The sequence below is a fragment of the Ambystoma mexicanum genome, chromosome 6q (genome assembly GCF_040938575.1).
Source record: "Ambystoma mexicanum isolate Mex_15411 chromosome 6q, UKY_AmexF1_1, whole genome shotgun sequence".
Lineage (NCBI taxonomy): Eukaryota > Metazoa > Chordata > Amphibia > Caudata > Ambystomatidae > Ambystoma > Ambystoma mexicanum.
In genome coordinates, this window is record NC_090937.1 from 728,877,937 (window position 1) to 728,904,610 (window position 26,674).

General features: G+C 48.2%; 1 protein-coding gene across 2 annotated transcripts in view; it reads right to left on the reverse strand.

The window, feature by feature from the left end:
- PRMT9 (protein arginine methyltransferase 9) overlaps window positions 1-26,674 on the reverse strand; it is a 1,177,496-nt gene that overhangs the window by 1,036,456 nt on the left and 114,366 nt on the right. The gene's annotated exons all lie outside the window — the stretch shown is intronic.

A 26,674-nucleotide genomic window follows, 5' to 3' on the forward strand; every position in this document is an offset into this window, starting at 1 on the left:
CGTGTTGCGCCGCGCCATACTTACCAGTCTTCACAGCATCTACCCGATCCGGCGCAGTTTACATCTCTTCGTAACTGCATTCTCGGCACATAGAGGAAGACGAGAAAAAACAAGGTGAGCCGAGAGCCAACATAGACAAACTTGGGCGGCAAATCAAGTAAGTGCCTGGCGGTAACCGAGGTATAATTCTTCGGCATCCAGCATCTTCTTACGCCGCACCTGTAAAAGGACAAAAGCACTTGGTTAGAGACATTTAGCATCATTATTTTCTACCGGACAGTGCAGGGTAATACAGACTCTTACCTTAGCGCGACCTGCTGCCAATCAGGGGAATTCCTTTTGGATCAAGCTGCAAGATAAATAAAGGAAAAGGGAAATGAGTGAATAGCAGACATTGGAACTCTAAAGACTATATAATTACGGCTCCACGCCACATTCCCCAGAGCCCTATTTCGTCAGGAACTCACGATATTCCTTCGATCCAGTGGAGTAACTGGCATTCTACGCGCCCCTGCAATCAGCGCAGGATGGAGAGCTCATCATTTCAAGCACTAAGGTGAGGACATAAAGGGAATATCGGAGGTGTTCAGTGGGAACGAATTGGGTGCAGGTATCCTCGCAATCCACGGATGGCTAACTCCCTTCTATTGTTTTCAGGAAACTACTCTTACGGGTCAAGCAAACAAAACTAGGAGGGCCAGTCCAGTCAGCCATCTCCGCCCTAGGAGTCACGCTGGTGGAGACCACTGCTGTTCAGTCCCGTTCGACGCCCCTGCGGGAACCAGGTGAGCGTAACAACAGTGGAGATGTAGATGAAGAAATGGACTGCTGTATGTGGAGTGTTCGAGTATCGTACAGAAACTGACAATCCTCTCTGGACGCCACCCTGTCCGTTGGAATCCACACAAGTTGGGTGTCATTGGTAGTGAACACGGAAAAACCCTTGGATGAATTTGTAGAGAGAAGAAGGGAGTATGGCATTCCGAGAAGCAGGTAGGTACGAACTACAGAAGGCAAGCTGCCTTAAATTAAATTCCAGAAGGAGAAGGAATTGATTGGGGAACTACAAGGGAGCAGGCAACTTGAGGAAGCAGAAGTAAGGTCAACCGGAGCAAAAGGGCCGGTAAGAAGAATCGGGCTGCATCCGAAGAGAATAAACAGGCCGGCAGGATAACTCAGGGGCAATGCATTTGTCTTGGAAGCAAGACACCGCAGAGCAACACCGGTTTCAATCCTGGGCTCATGCTTAGAAACTGGTCCCCGGTATTAAGCACATCAAAAGAACAATTATAATTATAACAAGGGGCCAAGCAGGAGAAATAAGCAAAGGAGTGCTGAGCTAAGGGTCCTCCATACCTTGGCGTTGGGACGCACCAATTCAGTGCTTGAAATAGTCCACCATCCAGTAGACAGACCCGCGTTAGCCACATCGAGCTGAACTTACATGCCACCATGATGGAAGGGGCACATATGTGCACGTCAGGCTCATTGCAGTCGCCATCTTGGAGGAGGCAAAAGGTTTGTGTATACTATATGTTTGGGGCATCTCCACCCAAGCCACAGGTACCAACGACGGGCGGGGGGGAACCGTGACATTTGGTAACCTTTTTACCTTTGTTTTTTGATTCAGCAGTTATGTGGTAAACCAGGAGAATGACTCCCTTCGCCTGGTTCAGTTTGTTCAGCTTTTGGCTATCTTTGGATAACTTTTTTTAAATTTTTTAAATCAACCTTTGCAATTCTTCCCAGGCATCCCTCGGGGATTGCTTAAAGGTCATTCACTCTTTTTGTTTCCAATACAGTTATTCCTTGACTTTCTTTGCCTTCCTCTTCACTGTTATCATGGCGTCCTTGGTTCCTTCTAACACTCTGACAAAAGAGACTATTCTCGTTGGCACTTTCCAGCTTAGTGTCCCTCTTGAGGATAGAGTGCCAAGGGAGATTACTCCCAATATGTTCTTCTCTTTTAGTCTCTTTGACCCAACAACTGAGACGAGGAAGATCACTTGTGATGGGATCTCCATACTTGGCACTTTTGTCACAACTCTGGAGACAAGGGAGATTATTCCCAATGTCTTTTTCCCATGCAGTACTTCTGGCCCAATTACTGAGACGAGGGAGATTACACCCAATGCCTTTTTAAAGTCGGCAAACTTCTCCAATCCCCTACCAGGTCTCGCATGACTCCTGTTCTCTCTTCTTTGTTGGGGGCACGTCACCGGTTCTCCGCGAGTTGTTGGGTCACTGCGTTACCGCTAAAGGCGCACCTCGCTTCTCTTTCCGCCCCCCTCTGCCGTGCTTTGACTACGCGGGGTCCCCGGCCAGGCGGTATCGGTGCAGTTAATGTCCGAATGAGGGGAGTCTCTCCCTGTGTGGTCCCGCGCTCCGCCACCCCTAGGGGTAATGTTGCATAGCAGGCTCACCTCCCTAGCCTCACAGAGAAGGACTCCCCCCCCCATCCGGGGAGAAGTAGCGTGATCCCATGAATTGTCACAGTGTGCATGGGATGATTTGTGTGCAATTGGTTTCGTTTTCTGTAGTGTGTTGTGTTTGGTTGGTTGTTGCTGAGTGTGTGGCTTTGTGGTGGTTTTAGGTTTCTGGTGCGGTAGTCTGGGTCAGGCGGTTGAAGTACGTGTGCGTTTGTTTGTTGTTTCAGGGCGAGTGTGCAGGATATCGGAATATTTTTAGTATGATTAGTTAGCAATGTTAGTAGTGTGACAGTCTGAGGGTCTTGTCCCGATGAGCTGCCATAAAAATGTCCCTCCCCTAGCAAAACCAAGAAGACTTTTAAGAGAAATGCCAAAACCAGAGTCAGAAATACCATATGGCTACATGTATTTCTGTGAAAGAAGGAGGAGATAGAGGCTAGGTATAGTAGGGTGGACTACTGAAAGTGGGGTTGCTTTCAGTGATTAAAAAACATTTTAATCTTCATAAATCATAACATCAAACATCATACATAATATTACCTAAAATTAGTTACAAAACCAACACCTAAATTGTGGTTGTGGATCAGAACACATTTACAAAGTGCCACTTTTGTGGCCAGGGTATCTCAAACAACCTTCAATTGAAAAGCCTTGGTGAACAAAATATACACCCTCATTCAGGCATGGATGGCATCCCATGGCCTCTGCCTGAATGACGAAAAAACAGAGTTATTAATCTTAGGCTCTGAAGCCAATATCCAAAAACTTAGCCCAAACTACACATCCTTCAGCATTGATAACAACCCTATCAATGTGATGTCTGTAGTTAAAACTTTAGGATTCTACTTGGACTCCTCTCTCACTCTCAAAAAGCAAGTCAATTCCCTGGCCTCATCCACTACGTACACTTGTAAACTCATCAGAGCCTCCAGACCATACCTCTCGAGAGCGAGCTGCACCACACTAGCCAATGCTCTTATCATATCAAGATTAGACTACTGTAATGCCCTGTACTAGGGAGCCAACAAATATATTAGACAAAATTCAAAGACTGCAGAATACCGCCCTGAGGGAAGCATTGAACATCCCTTACAGAGAGCATATTACCGAATTTAGGAAAGAGGTTAAATGGCTGAAAATAATGGACAGAATTCTCCTCAAAATAGCATCCCTCACCTCCAAATGCCTGAATAATCTAGCACCTCCATACTTAATGGATAAAATTACTAGGAGAACTGCTATCTGCCCTACGAGATCTGCCAACCTCATTTATCAATATCTAGATGCGTAACAATTGGTTTGGATCCCAGATCTATGCTTCACATTAGTATTTAATCTATATAGTAAGGCCTTGTTGCTCCTTAGATCCAAACTTGGTGCTGTCAACGGTTGCTAACATGGGGAGATGCTGGCAGCTAGAGAATACTGCAGCCGCACCTTAGTACTGGACGCCTCGCGCGTAAACTGGTAACACGCCAGGTAAGTCCCTGCAAAATGAGGACCAAATTTAGACTAAATTAACCCATCTATAAAACCACTAGAATTGACATCCATGTGCTTGTTGCTTTCCGCCCTTTTAGCATAAACGCCTATCAAGCACATTTCGGCGAGAAGTAAACTTTTAAAACACCCGCTACGGGTGTTCCAATCCGAACACACGAATAAGGTTTTCTAATGCATAAACTCTAGGTTTCATTGAAGTCATATGAAAACCAGAGGTCAACAAACTTTTCAACTGAAGGTTGTTTGAGATACCGTGGCCACAAAGGTGGCACTTTGTAAATGTGTTCTGATCCACAACCACAATTTAGGTGTTGGTTTTATACCTAATTTTAGGCAATAATTATGTATGATGATTGATGTTATGAAGATTAAAATGGTTTTTAATCACTGAAAGCAACCCCACTTTCAGTAGTCCACCCTACTAGACCTAGCCTCTAACTCCTTTCACGATTAACCCCCACCCGGGACTAGATAGAGGCAACATATGTTTAAAGAGTGCACACCCGAGGTTCCTTCATTATCTAAGGGTACATGTATTTCTGTAACATGAAACCAATCAGGAGGAGTGAGACAAGAAGCTAGCACTGGATGAAAGTAGATTAGGTGGCCAGAAACAACACTATAGTCCTCTTTGTATGCCTCATGATAGTGATGTACGTAAAAAAAGAACGACTAGCAATGTGGTTGATGAGGAATAGTAGTTGTTGTGGAAGGAGTGGCTGGTGGAAGAAAGAAAAATCTGGAAGCAAAAGGGTAGAAAGCGAGTGCAGAGAGAATGGAAAATATTGAAGACGCACAGGAAGACAGAGGCGCACAGCATCATTAACCTCCCCGCATGGAGGGCTGGGGAAGGCGCTCATCGCGCAGGAGAAGACCGTACTTGCCGATACAGTGACGAAAACGAACGTGGAAGACCGGTCCAAAAGGTATCCGGCAATGCAACATATTGAGAAGCTGTCGGCGGGTCCAGCTGGGAGAGGCGACCGTAAGAAGCCACTAATTGAGGAGACCGAAGTAAACAGTGCAAACTCAGGCAGGGTTCAGACCGGAGAACCCCAGTCGTGGAAACGGATAGCGAACTGAGTAAACGTTGGCTGCGCTACACAAGAAGAACGTCTAACAGCAACAAGAAATAGTAACTTTTCTGCCTGGTTCCAGCAGCGTCTGTAACAAATTCAATAGTTTTCACCTCTTAACAATCATTAGAAAGTCATATAAAAGGTATGGCAGGGATTGGGCCTTTTTTCAAGAACTCACCATCGGAGTGGATTCCGAGAGGCGTCTGTGTCAGAGTTGTCGGAGAACCGTAGAACCGATGCTATAGGAATACCCCTGGAACTCCTCTCCCAGGCCGCGACATAGGTCTCAGTCGGAGAGAAGAACCCCAGGGAAACCCTCCGGGGGAATAAAACCCTTCACGTATTTCTTCTAGGCAGAAGGCTGGTTCCAGACGGTGATGTCTATTCAGGGAAAGACGAAAAATAGAAATGATAAGTAGTTGTAAAGCGAAGGGTAGTGAGGTAAGTGAAAGTAGAGACTGGACTAGATACCCTTTTAAGTGTAGATTAGTGGGAAACGGATGCTGGGACCGAAGATCCGGATGCAAAGGTAGTTCCACTATTTAAGAAACAAAATTAGATCTAGACAGGGGGAAATGATAGTGACTGGGCATATATCGGTAGCATGTACCGGTAGAAGCGTATCTTTACCTCAGAGGAAGCCGGGTAGGAATTGGAGTGGGCGCGCGAATGAGGCGTGTGTGTATGTGGACGCGCTTGTTCCCGAGATATTGTGTAGAGGCTTCTGGTCTGGGGGTACTAGACACTTTTTTCTAACAATTGGAAAAAGAAACAGAGTTAGTAGCTCAGAGTATGTAAGAAAGGACAGAGAGACAAGCCTAGGTCCGTACTTACGAAGCGTTGTCATAGAAGAGTAGCAACGCATCGGGTTGCTGGAGAGGACGCCAGGTAAGCTGTTTGCGGAGTAGGGGGCGGAGACCCACTGCATTTCGTGAGTTGAACATCTAGACCTCTGCACGCGGACCGAGCCGCCATCTTGGGAGAAAAAATGGAAGCTGCATAGCGTCGAGTCCATCGATGCCAGAGGGACCAGCGCTTCCTAAGAGGCGTGACAGCGTCATCCCGAGGGGCTAACACTGCAGGTGTCTGGGACCGGCTCAGGAGCCTCTTCATGGACAAGAACCTATAAAAACAGGTAAATAGCATACGGGACATGTGAATGACGAGTGGGTGAGAGTCTCCATATATCAAAGCGACATAATCATTGGTCGTAGTAATCAAGAGGAATAACATAGGTGGTTATAACGGGAAGAGGGCAGAGTAAGAGGAATGTGACAGGGAATGAAGAAAATTGCCTATTCCTTAGAACAAACCAATTAGGAAGGAAAACAGTCAGCCTGAACGTACTCTTCCCAATCAAGGGAAAAACGGGGGAATTGACAATTGGCATCACTGGGTAGAAAATAATACCCGGTCTGCCAAACCTAGCCTTAAGCATACTTGCTCCCCCCCACCCTGATTGTTTATATGCAACAGGGCCATAGAGAAACCATGTTGAAGCAAGGATCGTCAGGTCAAACCAAACCGGCTACAGAGAGATCTGCATAGACACCGCAGGCCAAGTAAACAGGATAAGTAAATACCAGAAAAGTCCAGGGATGGGGTTGTTGACCTGGCATTGGAAAGACCAGGGATGTGGATTTCCCCTTGGCATAATAGGATAATTTGGCACTTTGAAGAACCCAGAAGAAGGGGTACACAGGACAGGGTGCCACCAGACGACAAGAAGGCAGTCGAAGACTAATATTATTTCCCCCGGTAGTTGATTCTTTTTGGAACAAAGTGTGAGGGTCAGGGTATGTTTTTTAGGACACAGGACTGGACATTTATTTGAACATCCTGACGACCATCTCATTGTTTAGTTTTGTTGTGGCAGGGAAACCCCTCAGAGTTAGAGCTAGTGAGGCATTTTTCCCAACTGTTATAATTTGAATAAAAGTGTTTGTGAATCCACTAACTTTGTGTCTGTATACTTACTTCTGGTGCCTCACAGCAGTCTATGCCCTTCAGAGAGAGGTTTATTTTTGTCTGGCAGAGTTCTGTTCTTCTATGGTGGTGTATGTTAAATTGCTTCATTTTGTTGGAGTATCCAGGTTGGTTCATTAAGTTTTGGTTGTTTTCAGTGTTTTTCTTGTGTTGTGTTGGCCGTTTCCCTTCAACACTGTTTTCTGTTTAGCTCGGTGAGTGAAAGACCAATTTTCTGAAGTTTAGGTGGTCTTCTGCTGTTCGAATTCACTTCGGGACTGAATTCCAAAGTTTTGCCGAGATGCAGGAGAATGCTGATCCACCAAATCTCACTTTTGAGTATTGCTTTGGTTTGAGACAAATGTCACTGTTGGACCTTAGGGTTCGGTTTGGTGGGTAGATGAAGATTTTTCCCTGCATGAATTCCGCTCCTTGGCCGTGGCTTGTTCTGTGGGTTATGTAGAGTTTTCTGAAGAGGATTCTTTTTTTACTGGTAGCCAATGTAGGATTCTCGGGTTGGTGTGATGTGTTCTCGCTTGGTGAGTGTGGGGAGAAGTCTTGCTGCTGCGTTCTGTATTCACTGTATTTTATTGGTAAGCTAGCCTGACATTCGAGATAGATGCTGTTGGCGTAGTCTATTCTTGACAGGACGATTGTAGTAAATGGGGCGATGAAGAAAGGCACTACCCACTTGATTATGTGTAGGTCGAAGCAGCACTGCAATACTACTGCATTGGCTTATGGTTCGAGTGTTAATTTGTGGACTATTCATATTTCTTGATTTTTAACCACTTTGGAAGGTTCGGTCTGTTTTCAATTTTCGTGGTGGTCTTGGTTTCGATGGGTTATTTAGTGTGTTTTGTGTCCAGGTTGACTTTAAGGCTGTTGGTGCTTATCCAATAGTTAATTTCTGTGCAGCAGTTGAAAAGGGTTGGGTCTTGTTCTCCACTGGTGTTGATTTTGTAGATGATTTGTGTTTCATCTGCGTAACTGTAGCAAGTGAGACCGTGGCCGTCATTACGACTTTGGCGGTAGCCATGCTGCTATTGGCAGCATAGCTGCTGCCAAAATCGGGTCCGGGTCCCCAGAATGAGTTCGGAGGGCCCGGTAATTCCTCCCTTCAGGAACCCGGGCCCGGGCCCGGACCTTCCCCATTCCCATTCCCAGACGTGCAGAGCGGGGCCGCGAAGGGACCTCGTAATCAGGTGGTACGGGGTTGACATCGCCGGCACCTTTACCAGCGCGTTAACCCCTTACCGCCTGACTTATAATGAGGCCCCATGTCTTTAGATGAGGTCGATGAGAGGGGTAATGTAGATATTGAAGCACAGTGGTGAGATTGATGAGCCTTGTGGGACTCTGCAGGTTGTGGTGTCAGGTGTTGAGTTGAAGGGGTTCAACCACATTGTTTCTGTTCTTTCTGTTAGAAAATGAGGGGGTCAGAAATGTGAGGCCGACAACTTTGTAAAGAGATTTCAACTTTAGCCCTTTCATTAAATAAAAAGATTGGATTAACACCTCACTATCCCCACGCCGACTAGGATTTCCCTGTCTAAAAGAAACACTAACAAAAGAACCTTTGCTTCAGACTTGTACATTCAATCTAACAATAAAGAAATTCATGGCAGTTCAATTCAACAAATACAGTCGTAACACCATATTCACAATATGGCCACTGTCTCTTCTCATAACCTGGGTGAATTCCTCTTCACCAGGTCTGAGTAAGGTTTTGCTCCACTGCTCAAAAGTAATCTGGAAATCCTGGTTTGACACAAAGTTTCAACACAGTTCTCGAAGATTCAAACTTGATAGCAAAATGTTTTGTTGTATCCACAATACACCAAAGGAAATAATGTGTTCCAATCCTCCTGGAGCAAGAACAGGTTTTATATTTGTCTTCTTCAAGTAACCAACAACTGTCTTTATTGGGATGATTTACCACAATTCTGAGTTCAATAGAGAAAGTATATTCCAACTCTTCCTGGAGTAAGAACAGACTTTATGAGTTGTCTTTGTTAGAACCACAGTTCCACACTCTCATCAACCACTAGCTGGTTTTCAATCATACCAGGCCTTCTACAGCAGCAACTTGCCCTATGGGTTTACTCGCCCGAGTTTACTACTTCACAAAAGAACAAAGTTGGCTTCAGTGGTAACTTTCAATTTAGAACAACAACAACTTCACAAGGTTTAGTTTGCATCAAACTTTAAACCATTTTCGGGGAAAAAAAGGAATCGCATTAGTGCTCTTTACGATTCCTCTGCATATATGCTCCTCTCCTTTTTAATAATCCTCTTCAGAAGGGCAGCCTGGTTGCCACCTTCCTTTACCCTCTACAACAACAACCAAGTAGTGACCAGGATATGGTTGCTATGCTTCTGTCTTGGATTTGGCAATATGTGTTTATATCATGCGACAGTCTGTATTTCACAATACCTGCACAGCAAGTCTTGTATGGTCTTACTTTGTTTTTGTCTTGGCTTTGACAAAGTGTATTCATATCATCTGATGATCTATCTCTCACAACACACAAAACAGCAAGTTTTACAATTTGTGGGGTTCCCAATATTCCCCTCTCACCTTGAACAATGTTTGCTGTACTGATTTTGCTGGGTTTCTAAATACCCTCGGCTTGGGTATTGCTTGTAAGCTTTTGGTTGGACGAAAGCTTCCCCAAGGAGTTCCTGGGCCTTCACGAACTTGCACGCTTGCTTGCACAGCCAATTTGATTAATAAGTAAATCTTTAGTTGTTTTCGTATAGTTCGGTATTCAACAGTGTTATTATTCCTTCTTTCACTCACACGCAGGTGAAACTGCCTGCTGTGAACACGTGGATGGCATCGGAGCGGTCTGTTATCACTCACAAGCTGTAAACTCACCGGGTAAGTCGCTTGTCCCCGCTCTGCTTGGTGTTTGCAAGTCTTCTGACATTGCGGATCCTCGCGATCCCCCGAACAGCCTCCTCTGGTCCACTTCTGCTCGTGCCACTCGAAAATGGAGCTTGCTCCACTGTGGAGAGGCTCAGGTGTAACTCAGTCACCTTAAGCCTCTTAATGAGGGTAACACTTTCCTCACTGTTTCCGATTCTCGCTGTGCAACCTCTACACAGCAAACCTTGAATGTCAAGAGTCGTTTTCTTACGCTTCCTGCTGCGCGACCTCTGCAATAGGGATGACTTGAGGCAAAGACCCTCTCAGGACCCGCCACCGCACTTTGATGCACAGTGGTCCCGGCATCTTCTCTCACCATCAGCTTCACTTTCCTCTGCATACGAGGTCCATACTCTCACAGCTTCCCAATGGTCATTGTAGCACCGGTAGAGGTGGGGGTGGCCATTGGAAATTGACACCATGTTTTTGAATGACCGCTCTCAGCAGTCTCATTGATTTTTCCAATACGACACTCCTGCCTGGTCTGCAATGTTATTTAATCTTTCTGAACACTCGGAGCAGCACGTTGCAACCATCCAGTGACCTTTTCTCAAGAGGTATTACAGTGCCATTCCGTTGCCAGTTTTCCCTTTTTAATTCTTGAAATGGTTCTGTTTTGCCTCAGTCTTCCTACTGCTTCCTGTCCTTCGTTTTTGTACTTGTTATTTATTTTTTACCCTTTCAAGGTTTTGTTGCTACCAACTGTTTTGCTGTATCTTTTCCTGGAATCCTTCTTGCTTTTTATTCATTTGGCATCATCTGTAACTTTTGGAGCCGTTTACCATCAAACGTTAGTTTTTGTGCCACTGGTTTTTCCCCTTACTTTGGCCCTCCTGCTGGACTCTGCCTTTGTTTTGCCTGTAGATCCTATTAGACTTACAAGGTGGCAGCTTGCCAGGATCGACATTTTCTCTTCTCCGACTGCCTTCATGCCTGAAGAAGGGATCCAGGAATTTAAGACACTAAGGTAATAAAGACGCTTATACTTCTGAAAGTGAAATTTTAAACATGAGCGATATATGCAAGACGCACTTCTCTCTACTATCCTGCTGCTCTTGCTGCTCCTGCTGTTCGTGATCTCTCTCTGCCTGCACCTGAGGGGTCTTTTAAGCCTCTCAGTCTACCTCCAGTGTAGGTCATTTACACTAATGAGTTGACCGCTCCTACAGCAGTATTCCTCAGCATCCCTCTTCCTTGTCCTAGTCTTGAGGGAATTATGGGATTTGAAGTCCCTTTCAATAAAGTGAGTTTTCGTAACCTTTTCTACTTTGCAATAAGCCATTAAAAGATTGGGATTTCCGCGTTTAAACAAGGGGGTTCCCGCAGACACCACCCTCAGCATCACGATCAGGAAGCAACTGCCTTCCGCTAGCCACATGAGAAGGGTGTCACGCCAAGATTCTGGGAGGAATCACTACTGATTAATCACAAGATTTTAACCATACTAACGTTGTTTTGCCAATTTCCATTTCTTTTGATGAGTGTTTTGTGGGGAACTGTGTCGAGGGCTGCGGATTGATCTAGTTGTATTAGGGCTTGGACTCTGCGTTGGTTTTAAGGTCATTCCATATAGATAGTGATGCTGTTTCGGTTCATCTCATAAGTCTGAAGCCGACTTGTGCCTGGTCTAGTATCCAATTGTTTTCTACATGTTTCAGGATTTGTTGCACAGTACAGTATGTGTGAAATTGGCTGGTAGTTGATTAGGTCTTCAGTATTTCCTGGTGGGACTTTGAGGAGTGTCTTGATTTAAGCAGATTTGAAGGCTTGAGGCACATTTCCTATTGCTACTGAATGGTTGAAGTATTCCTCAGATGTTTTTTGGCGGAGGATAGTCTTGTGCAGGTCTGCTGGGCAAGGATACGCTGGCAAGCCGGCTCTGTTGCTTTTGTTCACTATGCTGGTGACATTTCTCTGTCGAAATTGGTGAGTAGTTGTTTAGACTTGTAGTTTGTTCCGGCATTGGTTGGTTAGGGGAATGCTGGTGTTTTCGGGCATGGTCTCAATAACTTGCTGGATGTTAGTGATTTTGTTTTTGAAGTGGTCTGCGAGGTCATTGCATAGTTTTTGTGAGGATGCATGTATGTTGTTGCAGGTTGTTGGGTCTCTTGGCTCATCAATGATGTTGAACATCTCTTTCTGGGGGTTGCTTGCATTTGTAATATGTTTGCTGTAATATTTTGTTTTGAGTATCTAGACTTTGTATGGTAGTTTTTCCTCCATTCTTCCGCGTGTCTCCACCTCTGGCAGCGTTTCCCGATTACGGTTTAGAAATCCTTAATTAATTAGGGCTGGAGAAAGTTTTCAATTGTTGTGTTGGAATTCTGTTATGCTTTAACTGACCACCTTGGTGCATTTAGGGGCGCTTTGCTACCGAGATCAAAGGGCTGTGCCCCGCAGCTTCCCAGCATCTTTGCGGTGCTGATGGTATACATGGCACCAAGTAATAACACGCCAAAGGAGCTAGGTTAGGCAGTGAGACAGTACTTACAGTTGGTAGTAGCTGCTGGAAGCCCGTAGACCTTTGGTAGAAGTCACGATTTTGGAAGCTGGGGGGCAGGCACCACCCGCCGTTGCCGCAGCCGCTCCCTGCTAACTGTCAACTGCCACTTAGCACCACTATGCTCCGCTTCGCGGTCTGAAGTGGTTTTAAGTCTTTGATGGTTGGGGGTGGAGCACTTCCGCCCACACAGCGTCCGCAGCAAAATTAAAGTGAAAGCAACCTGCTTAGGCTTTCACACACCATTTTCCAGCGGAATTTAGTGTTGTTTGAATAAGTAGTGGATCGAGCATGAAACAAATATCCGAGTCCTGCAGAGTGTTATGCTGCTAACTGCCACTTAGCACTGCTTCACAAATAAGCACATACGAATAGTTGTTTGAATTTTTCAGTGAGTCAAGAACACACCCAATCGTCTCTGAGGGTCATGAAAGAATGGTTGGTGTCCTTTTGCGCTCACCTCGCCCCTATCCATCCCCCCTCCAGTAGTGGGTGGGAACGATCAAGGTGCCAAACACCATGTACAACTCAATGGGATACTCCAGACGCCCCTCTTCAAGATCCCGCCCCAGCAATCAACATAACTGTGTCCCTTAAGCAGTGTTCCGGGGCTTTTGCGCTCTCCTCGTGCCAATCCATCCCCCCTCCAGTATCATTGGCAGTTTGCACCTGTGGCGGTGCGCTCTGAAGGGTGCTGGTTGGGTGGGAACACTCAAGTTGCCAAACAGCATGTACACTTCAAAGGGATCTTCCATACGGTGACCATTATTCACATGGCCTCCCCAGACCCAGTATCTCCAGACGCCCCTCTTCAAGTCCATCCATCCCCCTTCATCCCTCTCCAGTATTGATGGCAGTTTGCGCCTAAGACAATGCACTTGCAAGGCAGCTGGGTGGGTGTGGACGCTGAAGGTGCCACAATCTGTTGAATAGCTGGCCTCTGTGTAGCATTGAAAATATACATAACACATCATACAAAATTATGCAGACTCTTTGTTTTTGTGTTGCCAATGAAGTCTGTGGCTTTTACTAAACCTAACAATAATAAACCAAACATGATTTTTTTTTTAAGCACGTTTATTTTAAACCAGCACAACAATGACAGCTATACAGATAAATGACCGGTACATCTTAAAACCAAAGGAGTCCCAAAGGTTTGGGCCCCCCACCCCTCTCCCTCTCTTGTTCCCCATCTCAGCAGGCCCCCCGGTTCGACCTGGTGGATACCTCCACAGATCCTTTGCCCTCCATGTAAAGGACCCTTCTGGTCTGAGGGGGTTTGTTGGTCTGAGCAGGAAAGCTTTGGTCATAGTCTATGAGTGGGGCCCAGATGTCCGTGAAACGATGTAGGAGGCCGGCTTTAGCTGCCATCACTTTTTCCACAATCAATATATCCCATATTTTTATCCACCAGAGAGTCATGAAAGGGCCCTCAGCTGTTTTCCAAGTACGGGCAACTGTGATTTTTCATGGCCAAGAGGAGTTGCGTCAGAAGTTTGGCACATTTTCCTGATCTCGGATATACTCCTGGGGCTGGAGCTCCTAGTAGGATGGGTTCCAGCTCCATGGGGAGTGCCACTTGGGTGATGCCCTTAATAGTGGCGATGCTTTGTGCCCAAAAGGCTTGCACGGTTGGTCATGACCACCACATATGGAAGTATGACCCCTGTTAACCAAACAAGCGCCAACAGCAGGGGTCCAGGGCCTGGTCAATGTGATGTAGCCTAAGGGGGGGTGGTAGTACCAGCGTAGGAGTAACTTGTGGGCGCACTCTCTGTTGGTGATGCAGAAGGATGAGGACTGGGTCCTTGCCCAAATGTCCACACATGTCTGGTCTTCCAAGCAGTGCCCCAGGTCTGCCTCCCATTGTAACATATATGGGGCCTTTGGGGTAAGAAAGTCTGCCTGCAACAGTTTATAGAGGGTGGAGATTTTTCCCCGTAGCGGGAGATCTTTTAAGGTAAGTTCAAGGGGTTAAGGGCACGTACCGCTGCTTGACGGGTTAGAGAGTGAGAACACCAATGCTGCAATTGAATGTAGGGAAACTTGTCCACTTTGGTCAGATGGAAGGCTGCTTTACATTGATCGAATGAGCGAGGCTGGGCCCCCTCAAAAAGTTGTCCCAGAGATTCAAGACCCCCCGCAATCTAATTTTGAAAGTTTAGTGGATGGAACCTGGCGAGAAAGCCGGGTTATGAAATATTTGGGAGGAGGGACCCAGCCCCGTTGGGATGATTCTGTGCCTTGAGGCCCAATCCCATGTTTTGAGTACGTGTTTGGTGGAAGACAGCATTCTCTTCCAGTGCGGGTGCAGTGAGGGCGGGATGTGCGGGAGAAAGCGCAGAGAAAGTGACAGGCAACATTGCTCTATTTCCACCCATCTCGGGCGCTAAGAGGACGCGACCCATGCCCCTATGTGTGCAAGCTACGCTGCTACCTGATATTTATGCAGATCCGGGAACCCCCAACCTGCCTACCCTAGCACTGCCCATCATCGCCCTTTGGGGGATCCTCACCTTTCTACCCTTCCAAATGGACAGAAACATTTCCCTTTGCAGCCGGCGAAGAGGAGGTAGAGGAGTGTAGTGGGTAAGGAGGAGAAGCTGTACAGGAACCTTGGAAGGTGGTTCATTTTACAGACAGTAATGCACCCTATGAGTGAGATTTCTTGAGATTACCAGTGGTTGAGGTCATTCTCCAGCTCTTTGAAGAGTGGGGGGAAATTTTCCCGATATATCTCTCCCGGGCAAGCGGGAATCTGGACTCCTAGGTAAGGAATAACTTTTTCGCTCCATCAGATCGGACAGAGGGTTTCAAGGGATTCCCGTTCCCCTGGCTCCAAGCCTATCCCCAGGGCTACTGACTTACTAAAGTTGATAGATTTTGGAAGGTAGCAGGCTTCTCTATCGATTTCTGCGAGAGCGGGTTTCAACGAGGAGCTAATATTTGTGACGGATCACAGCACATCGTCCACGTAGAGTGCAATCTTGTGACGAGAGGCGCCTGTCTGGAGGCTCTTGATCTCAGAGTTTAGCCGAATCCTTTGGGAAAAGGGCTCCATAACTAGGGCAAATAGGAGCGGGGATAGGGGGCAACCCTGTCGGGTTCCGCAGGTTTTTTTTTTTTTACTTTTATTTTTGTTCAAAGAGAGCTACATCGAGACTGAACTTGTCAGCAATCAGAACATTACAGCAATGAATACAATATTAGGGAATATGCACACAACTTTTCACGTATGTCTTATTATTCACATATGTTTAGAAAGGCGATAGCGTGTCGTTTTCTTCCTCAGAAAGCATGTTACATAGAGTCTGAACAAGGCCCATGTCTTTAGGTCGGCACACCGACAGCACAGTTATAATGAATTGTTCCTCACATTCATTTGTCATAGACAAGTCTTTCAGGAAGTCCACTCTTTTGGAGGCCGCAGTGAATTTCCAGCATTTCAGAATGTTACGCTTTGCCACAACACATGTCACATTAAACAGATGTCTAGTGGTAACTGTAACTTTGCCTATGTCCCCAAAGAAGTATTTCCGGGGGGGAGGGTGTGGCTGGAATTGCAGTAATGTCTTCTAGGATTTCTGCCACTTCTCCCCAGAATTTCGCTACGGGTGGACTTTATGAGTCCGCCTAAGGGGCATCACATTTGGGGTTATGTTAGACATTATGTTTCGATACGGGCCTGCACCGTGAGAGCGCAACAAAAAGCTAAAAGAAGATCTGGAGGCGAGAGTGCGATGAACGAGAAAATGGCCGCCGCCGCCGCCGAACAAAGGAACAAAGGGGTGCTTGATCTGGGCGCCTGTCGGTCGCACTGGAGCATGGTGGTGGTGTAGGTGCATGACGCGGGTGCATCGAGGTCATTAAGGACACCCAGTCCTGCGAGGCCGACGGCGTGGACCTGGGAAGGGAGCAGGGCCTGATCGAAGATACTTTATGACCGGATCGTGCGGTGTGACCGGGAACTGTGCCCCGGGCCCTTTGTGGCCTAAAGTGGACCTCAGAGGGTGAGACGCGACCTGGCTTCGCTAGGTAATAGACAAGATGGCCGGGGGTGCCGGAGGACAGAGGAACTTTGTGTCTGAGAAGTGGTGATAACAATGGGGCACCCGCAGAGCGCACTGTGAAACCCTGCCCCAGAACCGAGCGGGGATTGAAGGACGTGAGACATGTCTAACAAGCCCCTGAGAGCGAAGACCAAACAGCACACGCTCGACGAATACGCTAAAACGCCTCCCGGCCCAGACGGAGCCAAAAGCAAGGACAAAACGCAAGCCAAGGAAATGGCCGCCGGGGGTGCAAACCACGAGGTCCTCGCTGCGATCGCAGACCTGAAAGCGACCTGGGAGACCAAGCTCCAGCTCGCTGTGGCTGAACTGAAGACCGCAATGGAACTCCAGGTTGGGGCAGTGCAGGAGGACGTGAACCTCCTAAGGCAGGACGTGCGTACCCTGGCAGAGCGTACAGAGACTTTGGAGAAAGAATTGAGCCCTACCGCGGCGGACTGCGCTGTGCATAAGCGTGAACTCCATGCCCTGGTGCAACGCGTGGGCAACTTGGAGAGTAGGGCGGAGGAGGCAGAAGGGCGCGCCCGGAGGAACAACATTCGTATCGTAGGCCTGCCGGAGGGAACTGAGGGCCACAATCCAACGGAATTTATTGAAAACATGCTACTGCAGGAGATCACGGGAGGCACCCTGTCGCAGGGTTTTGCGGTTGAGAGAGCGCACAGAGCCTTAACTAGGAAGCCACCACCGGGAAACCCGCCCAGGCCAGTGATAGCTAAGATCCTTAATTACCGGGACCGAGAAAGGATCCTTGAACACTTCCGCAAGGGAGGCACAATACAACGAGGAGCGGCGAATATAACGGCCTATCCCGACTACACCCTGCAGGTACAGCGCAGTCGTATGAACTTCGGAACGGTGAAGAGGAGATTGCGGGAAGCGGGGCTTAAATACATGTTGCTCTATCCGGCCAAACTGAAGGTTTTCTTTCAGAGCAAGCTATTGTTCTTTGTCACCCCGGAGGATGCTATGGAGTGGTTGGATGCACACAACTGCCCTCAGGAGTCAGATGTTCAGACGGCCGGTGGAAAATAAAGGACGAGATAAGTAACGCTGTAGGCCCGGTCGGGTCATGAACATTGGGACTAGATTATAGTCACTGGACTCGCTTGAGAACATGCGCGCGTCAGGGGTTATGAAACGTGGTCCTTGCGCGGACATGGTTGCGAAGATGAGGAGCCGCCTGAAGCCACCCTTCACACCCCCTTTTTGTGTTTAGTTTAGTCACTGTTAGTGGGGTGACACCCTGTCGGGTTCTCTATTTGGGTTTCCAAGGAGGACCGAACACAGGGATGCCTGAGATCCAGGGATGGAGCTGGGCAGTGGTTGGGGGTAGGGGTTTGGGGGGGAGTTTTAGTTTTTGTATGAGCCTGGGGGTGAAACCGGGAGTGGGTGTTCGCAAAGTGGGGAGGGATTGCCTCGGATGGGGGGAGGAAACTACTGATAGGCCATGTGAGAACTCAGGATATTAACGTGGAACGTTAGGGGGCTTAACAGTTCTCTTAAGCGAAATAAAGTCATGTTGTATCTTAAGAGGCAGAAGATAGACGTAGCCCTGCTACAGGAGACACATCTAAAGCGAGAGAAACTGGAGCTGGTAGGGAGGAAGTGGAAGGGAACAGTGGTAGGATCAACGTACTCCGCCTATGCCAGAGGAGTGCTGGTGTGGGTGGCGCCACACGTCCCATTCAAGCTAATTGAGGAGGTTGTGGAGGAGGATGGGAGGTTGGTTATGGTGAGGGGGATGGTAGAGAACAAAGTAGTGTGCATTGTAAACACATACGCGCCTAACCAGGAAACGGCGACATATTTTAGGACGCTGTGCACCAAGCTCAGTGTTGGGATGGGGGGCACGGTGATATGGGGTGGTGACTTTAATTGCGTGTTGAACCCCAGGGAGGATAGGTCGGATGACAAGATGGCTGGGCCCAGTCCGGCGGCTAGGGTATTGCAGACGCTGCTGGCGGATTTTGGCCTAGTTGATGTGTGGAGAGCGAAACACCCGAGCGCGAGACAATACTCGCACTATTCGGCTCCGCATCTACTGCACACGAGGCTTGATTACTTTTTCACTACGCCAGACATAGTCGCGGAGTGCGACCATATAGACTACAGGGCGAGGGTCCTCTCTGACCACTCGCCCCTGGTCATGCGATGGCAACTGTATTCCCCACGAGCGCGTATTCCAACATGGCGCCTAAGGGCGGAGGCGCTCAAAGACCCCGCCTTCATAGAGGATATTAGGGAAGAGATAACTGCTTATTTTGAGGTGAATAAAGGGAGCGTTAAGTCGGCTGGCACCTTATGGGAGGCCTTTAAGGTCGTAATGCGGGGGATCGCCATTGCGAAGTCTAAGGGATTGATGGGGGGAGTCCTGGCGGATTTGCATAGAGCTGAGACTGCGCTGGAGGAGGAGTTGAAAGGTGGTGGGACAGATGCGGAGGCGGTCTCCAAATTGCAACAAGAGTGTGCGGAACATTGGGACAGGCTCTGTAATTTGAACTATAGAAAGTATATTGAGAGACTGCATGCGGGGGGAGATAAAACGGGCCGACTCTTAGCTTGGCTGTACAAGAGTGAGACCCCACGATCCCCGATCAGAATGGTAACCAATGAAAAGGGGGAGGAGGTAGACACCCAAGAAGGCGTGAACAGGGCATTCGTGGAATACTATAAGGTCTTATACGAAGATTGCGAGGGGGGCAGCCAGGAGGAGATAGACGAAGTGCTGGAAGATGTAGGCTTGCCCAAGGTCAGCAATGAGGAGCGAGAGGAGCTGGATGCTCCGATCACCCTGGAAGAGCTGAAGGAGATTGTGAGACAGTTGCCCACTAGTAAGGCCCCAGGGGCAGATGGGTTCCCCAGTGAATTTTATAAAGTTTATGCAGAGGAAGTGCTCCCGCCCATGTTGGAAATGCTCAACGAAGCGTACGAGATGGGACGGTTGCCGGAGTCACTTAGGGAGGCGATTATAATACCGCTCCCCAAGCCAAATAAACCGGGACATGATTGTGGCTCCTACAGGCCCCTGTCGATGCTGAACCAAGATAGTAAGATCCTGACAGCTGTCCTGGCTACTAGAATGCGTAGAGTGATCGGCAAGTTGATCCACCCTGACCAGACGGGCTATGTCCCTAATAGGAACATCACTCACAACCACAGGCGCCTCCACAGGGTGGTCGAGTGGGGTGGTGGTGAGGACGGCGAAATGGCGATAGTAGCATTGGACGCGGTTAAGGCGTTCGACTCTGTTCGGTGGCCTTGGCTGCTAGCGGCTCTGAAAGGGTACGGGATGGGACCAGGTTATGTTCGGTGGGCCGAGATGTTATACAGTGCACCACTGGCCAGGGTCCGTACGGGCGCAGTGGTGTCAGAGAGATGGCAGTTGGGCAGAGGCACTAGGCAGGGGTGTCCTTGGTCCCCAATGTTGTACATCCTGGCCCTAGAACCCTTAGCGATTTACCTCCGGCAGCAATATGACCCGGTCGGCATTGATGTGAGTGGAGAGTGTCACCTCATATCCCTGTATGCAGATGATATGCTGTTATACCTAAGATACCCAGAAGAAAATTTGCAGTATGTCTTAGAGGTGATGGGGAGGTATGCCTGGTTGTCCGGTATAGCGGTAAACCCTCAGAAATCCACTCTATTTCCGCTGGGGAGCTATGTGGGGACTCCAGTGGAGAGGTTGCCAGTGTTGCAGATCCCGTGGGCGACGAGATCCTTTAGATACTTGGGGATTGATGTGTATCATACGACCGTGGAAGAGCACAAGCATAACACCGAACTTGCTGTGGGGAAGATCGAGAAATGTATGAGGTTCTGGGAAAGATTACCACTAGCGATGATGGGCCGAGGAGCCATGCTTAAAATGGTAGTGCTGCCCAGGCTTCTGCATTATTTTAACAACATCCCCTACATGATTCCTAAGAAGTTTTTTGTGAGGCTACATAGTGTTTGCAGAGAATTCCTGTGGCACGGCATGCGCAACAGAGTCGCACTGTGGAAGCTGCAGAACTTCTATGAGAAGGGCGGAATCAAGCTGCTGAACTTTGAGGCATATTATGTGGCAGCGCAGCTACAATATGTGTCCAGGTGGCTCTCTGATGAAGAGACCCCTGAACACAGGCTGTTTGGGAAGGATTGCTCCCCTTTTTACTTGCGAGAGGTGATCTGGGTGGCTAATGCATGCATGAGGGAGCGGCCTAGTATGCTAGCTTTGGGACGGAACATGTGGAAACGGGCCTGCCGGATGATGGGCAACCCTTTGCCGTGTGTGTTGCAGTTCCCATTGGTCGCACTGGCGAAGGGAGACGGGCAGCTCAGGGCAACCATTCGGATATACTGGGAGTCAGTGGGGTTGGTCACCATGGGAGATATTTGGCAGGATGGGACCATCTTGGAGTTCGAAGAATTAGAGGCAGGGTCGGGACTGCACAGGGGTCAATATATGACATATCACAGGATAGTGCAGGAGATCCGGAATAGGTGGCCCGAAACTACCCTGGCCGATGAACCGGATGCCCCGGTGGAAATACTATATGACACATCGGAGGGCGGGCATGAGGTCTCTAGGTTGTACGAGATGTTGATGACGAAGGCTGGGAGCGATTTAGAGCACTTGAGACTGGAATGGGAAACGGAGATGGGGGCCCCGATGGCAGATGGGTTGTGGGAGCGAGCCCTCGGGTATCATAAAAAAGTATCGAGAAATGCCAGGTTTAAGCAAATACAGCTTTATATAACGCACAGAGCATACCTGACCCCTTTGAGAATATCCAAATTTCGGGGTGTTGGACGCCAGGCGTGCCCCAAGTGCGACGAGGAGAATGCAGACATGATACACATGTTTTGGGCGTGCCCAGTAATTGCAAGCTATTGGGGTGAAGTGGCGCAGAAGCTGGCAGGAAAGGGTGTTACGCTCAAAGTGGATTCAGCCTGGGCCTGCTTACTGGGGGGATATCCCAGAGCGCGTAAACTTAGACATGTCGATAAATTGAAAGATCTGGCTTATGTGCTTGCTAAACGTAGGATTGCCATGGGTTGGAAGGAGTGTCATAAGCCACGAACGGAGGTCTGGTGGAGGGATCTCCAAAAATGGGCGGAGGCCGAGACGGCTGTGTGGCGAGATGCCAGTATCGCAGGGGAGGACGAGGAAATGTGCTCTCTTGCGGCATGGAAATTGTTGATAGCTGAACTGTTTGGAACGGGGTCAGCTTCAATTGACTCAGAGTGATGACGCCCCCTCGCCCACAGCGGATACCAAAGGCGAACACCATACAGGCTCATAGGGGGGAGGGATGGGGATTGCAGTGTTGTTTGTTGTTAAACGTGTTTATTTATGTTTAAGTTGTAATGTTGTGTGGTTTATATATATAAAATAAAAATATATTTAAAAAAAAAAAAACTGTCCATTCAGGTCCCACGCACTTTGTAGTGCCTTGTCAAATGTGGGCGTTATACCTGGAAGTTCCACAGGCGTATTTCTGGGTCATATGGTGTTATAATATCAATTCTCCTATATATCTTGAACCAGGCTCGTGTTGTGGTGCTCACAGGGTCATAGCACATGAGTCTTTTCGTTAAGGGTCGAACATCACTGCTTGTAATTCCAAGGGGGACGCTGCGTATCTTTCCAGGGGAATATGTGTTGCTGTGTCCTCCAAATCAAACCAGTGTTTCACAAAGTGTGCCTGCGGTGCTAAATAATAAAGTTTGTAATCTGGTGCTCAGATCCCACCCTTTGCAAAAGGTTCCATCATTTTGGACTCTTTCAGCCTAGCCGTCTTCCCCCCTACCCCTCATGTGAATGTAGTAGTCAATGTGTTGAGTTTTGCGAAAAAAAATTCTATCAGGACAAATTGGGATATTACTGAAGAGATATAGCAGTTTGGGAAGCACTACCATCTTGAGAAGCGATATTCGGCCATACAGAGATATAGGGAGTTTAGTCCAAAGTTGTAATTTAGTGGAAAGGGATTGCAATAGTTCCCCGTAGTTAACTGCATAGAGGGTGCTCTTGTCTCTCGATATCATGATTCCCAGATATCGAATACGTGCGGGGGACCACCTAAACCCTTGTGTATTGGACATGTCCCTGGTATTGGGGGTGAGTGGAAACAGTTCAGATTTAGATGTATTAATCCTGTGTCCCGAGTACTCGGTGAACCTCGCAATCTCTGACATGATGGGTGCCAAGTTTTCCTCCGGATTAAGGATGTACAGTAGGCAGTAGGGTGTCATCTGCATATAGGGAGATTAACTGTGGTGTACCCGTCATCCTGAGTCCCCTGTGTGCGTGGTTATGTCGCACGTATTTGGCCATAGGTTCTATTGTGAGCGCAAATAGAATGGGGGAAAAGGGGCAGCCCTGTCTAGTGCCTCTACCCAGCAAGAACAGTGGCGATGTAGTGTTATTTGACATTACCCTAGCACCGTGGCATGTGTAGAGGAGTCGGTCACAGTTGACAAAATATTCACCCAGCCCAAATTTCTCGAGGACCAAGAATGAATATGTCCAGAAGACCGAATTAAACACTTTTTCGGCATCTAAAGTCACTACAACCGCATTCGCCTTTGGGTTTATTTGTGCCATCACTCCGAAGAGTCTCCGCAAATTCAAGGCAGTGGACCTAGTCGGTATGAATCAGGCCTAGTCAGGATGAACCAGTATGGACATGTAGGGCAATAGTCTGGTCGCCAGAATTTTCGCAAATATTTTAGCGTCGGTATTGATGAGCGAGAGGGGCCTGTATGAACCCATGTTTTGTGGGGGCCATTGGGGATTGAAGAGAACCGTTATTATTGCTTCACGCACAGTGTCCGGGAGTATACCCCTAACCATCACCTCCTCCAACACCTTTAACAGGGCTGGGGCTAACATGTCCCGAAATTCCTTGTATATTTCGGCAGCCAGACCGTCCGATCCCGGGGCCCCACCCGAAGTTAATGATTTGATTGCCTCTATTATTTCCTCTAATGTTATAGGGGTGTCTAATAGTAATAGTGTTTCCGGGGTGAGGGTTGGGAGATCGAGTAAATGTAGATATTCTGTTATCTCTTCCCTTGATTTGGTTTCTTGGCTAGAATATAGTGTCTTATAAAATGTGGTGAACATATTGTTAATTTCTCTATCACTATTTACCATGTTCCCGTTGGGCGTCTGCATGGCAGCAATGGGGGTGTGATCGCCCTCGGCTTTGAGCATCTGAGCTAAGAATTTCCCGGCCTTACTGCTTTCCTCGTATCTTCGAGCACGAGCTGGGGAAGCCATGTACTGAACCTCCCTCTCAGCAAGTCAATTGAATTCGCCCAGCATCGTGTGTATATCGGAGAGGGCTTCCCTGCTGTGTGTGGCAGTGTACTCAAACTCAAGTAATTCTAGTTTGGCTTCTGTGGTGTCTAGTTCATTTCTAACAGATCTCAGCAGGCCAGTAGACTTGGCCATGATAGCACCCCATACCCATAATTTGAACGTTGCATTATCTGCCATATTGCTAGGGAGGTCTTAGTTGGGATCTATGAGAGGCTGAGGATCGATCGAGGTTCGTATCAAGGATTGTATTGAAATCTCCTCCCCAGATCACAGCTGTATCATCGGCTGTTGTCAACATGGTATGTATGGTGCTGTAGAAATCTGGGTCGTCTATGTTGGGTCCAGATGTATTGACTATGACCACTCCCCACAATCACTCCCCAGACCAATACACATCTCCCTTGGTCATCGATTTTGGTGTCCTGGGGGCGGAAACCCAGTTTCGGATTTATCGGGGTGAGAACTCCCCTGGAATGGGATGACTATTCAGTGTAATACCCGAGTGACCCCCTACTTCAGGGCAAAGTCATTACAGACCTGTCCCAGGGCATGAGTCTCTTGCAGTAGTATGATCTGGGGGTTATGTCTATTAATGTATGCCGCTGTTTTCCGGATTATTATCGGGTTATTAAGGCCACGGACATTCCATGAGAGGAGTTTGATGGTTATTCCACCATTACCCTGTGCCATAATCTTCTTTTATGAAAATTCTGTGCCTTGGTTCCAGTGTGCTGTCGGGTGTTGCAGCTATGCTCGACGTAACTAAACTCCTCGATTTTAAACAGTTGCCAGTTATGGCCAAACTTTGTGCCCAACCGCAACCCCCACCCGCACCCGCACCTGCACCATCAACCCCAACCCGATTATGTATCCCATTCCCCATAACCTGTAGAACTTTCCTGAGGGTTGCTCGTTACAGTCGCATGGCCTCCGTGCGCAGAGGCTCTCAATCCCAACTTTTAAATTAGTTTCAGCTGGGGCTCTTCATCCCAGCTGGAGGGTCTCACGCTTTATAAAAGGATATTGTTGTAGGTCTAATTCAATCAGCTGGCCCAGTCTGTCGTCTCCTGGTCGTGGCGGCATGTTCTGATCTCGTGCTCGTTCTCTGGGGGGGAAGAGAGATGGATGCCTCAATGTACGCTGTAGCTTCAGAGGGATTTTCGAAGAAATGGATTCGTAGCTTAGCCGGGAAGATGAGAGCATAGGGGATGTGGTGGAGCTTTAGCAGTTTCTTAACCTGTTCATATGATCTCCTCTGTGCTTGGACACTGGTCGAGAAATCAGGATAGATGTGTACTCTGTTTCCTTCATATTGTAGGGTTCCCTTTTCCCTGGACATTCTAAGGATCGTGTCTCGTTCTCTGTAGTTGAGGAGACGAGCAATGATTGTGCGGGGTGGTGCCAAGGTGCGGTGAGCTCTCTCAACGAGGAAGTGGTTTAAAAATGTTTCTGTGCCCAGAAGTGTTTTAGCAGGCTCTCCACGCTCCACTGGGCCTTTGCAGAAGGATTCTAAAATGCCTACAATACGGATATTGTTCCTTCTTGATCTCGACTCGAGATACTTGCTTTTGGCTTCAGTTTTGCATAGTTCACCCTTCAATTGAGCAATGTCTCGGCCATGTTGGGTTATCGCGTCTTTGTTTGTGCTTATCCTATTTTCAGCTTCAGTGACGCGGGAGCTTTCCTTATCGACTCTAGCTTTGAAGGAACTAATTGTTGCGACAATATCATCCAATTTGGCATTAACAGCCAGAAAGCCATTCTGAACCATGGTCATGAGGCGGTCTTCTCTAGCTTCCGGCGATGTCTCGCCCGAGCCGTCCTCCCATACCGTCCTCCCATACTGTGGTGGAAGGCATTCCATGGGATTGGGAGCTGGCAAAGGAGTCCATTGGACCAGTTTTCTTCGCACCTGGGTCTTTCTTCTCGTGGCGACCAATGTACCTCAGATATCCAGCTGGGGTAGGTAACTTTCTCCCGTCACCTGCACTGGAGTGGCAATCTATACTGGTCTGGCACAGACCATACAGGGCAGATTATTCCTTGCCAGCGAGCCCTCGATTTAATTGGGTTCTTACTTAGTGGGCCTCTCCACAGGGCAGTGACATTGTTGTCGAGGCGTTTGGGTATCTTGTCTCCGGGTCGTGTCGCCTGGGCCTTCCTGGCAGTTGTATTGCTTGTGTGTGTGTGCCGCCTGCACATGGGCCGGTACACTACTACAGGCCAAGGGCTATGTTGGTTGCTTTTTGTACGCAGGACCTCTTTACGTCCCAGCCTATCCGCTGGAGCAGTTTATCTCATGGCATTCAGGCTCCCTGAGGTATATCGTGTTAATGAAGGAGCTATGATCCCCCTTTCCTGCTGGGACACTCTGCAGTCCCAGCGTGATGGTCTCCAGTCCTCAGGATCAATCACAGGTGGCTCGGGGATGCACAATCTTGTGAGGCAAGGAACGTTTGTATTTGAGTAGGGGCTATTACTGGTGGCGCCATGGGTCAGCAATCCCTGTGTTCCATCCACTTAGGAGTGTGATTTATAGTCAAGTGCAGGCCCCAGTGTCTGAAGTTACAGACCCCTCGTGATATCCAGTGTTGTTGGGCTAATCCACACCCAGCCTCAGTATATGGGACCTCAGATTGTCAATAGGTGTCCGGTTATCTTCTAACTGGACTGAATTCTCCCACGTATTATGAGAGCACGTGGGACACCGTCGCCCTTTGTGTAAGCCTCATCCCCCACAGCACCGGGCGTGCGCCTTTATAATGTTGGAGGGCCGCGTCCGGCTTCCCAGTGTACCCGCGGCTCACCACATACCTTCTGTGATGCTCTTCTCCGTATGTGGGGCTATGGCTAAATGATGCCTCCGTGGTGCCTCGCCGCA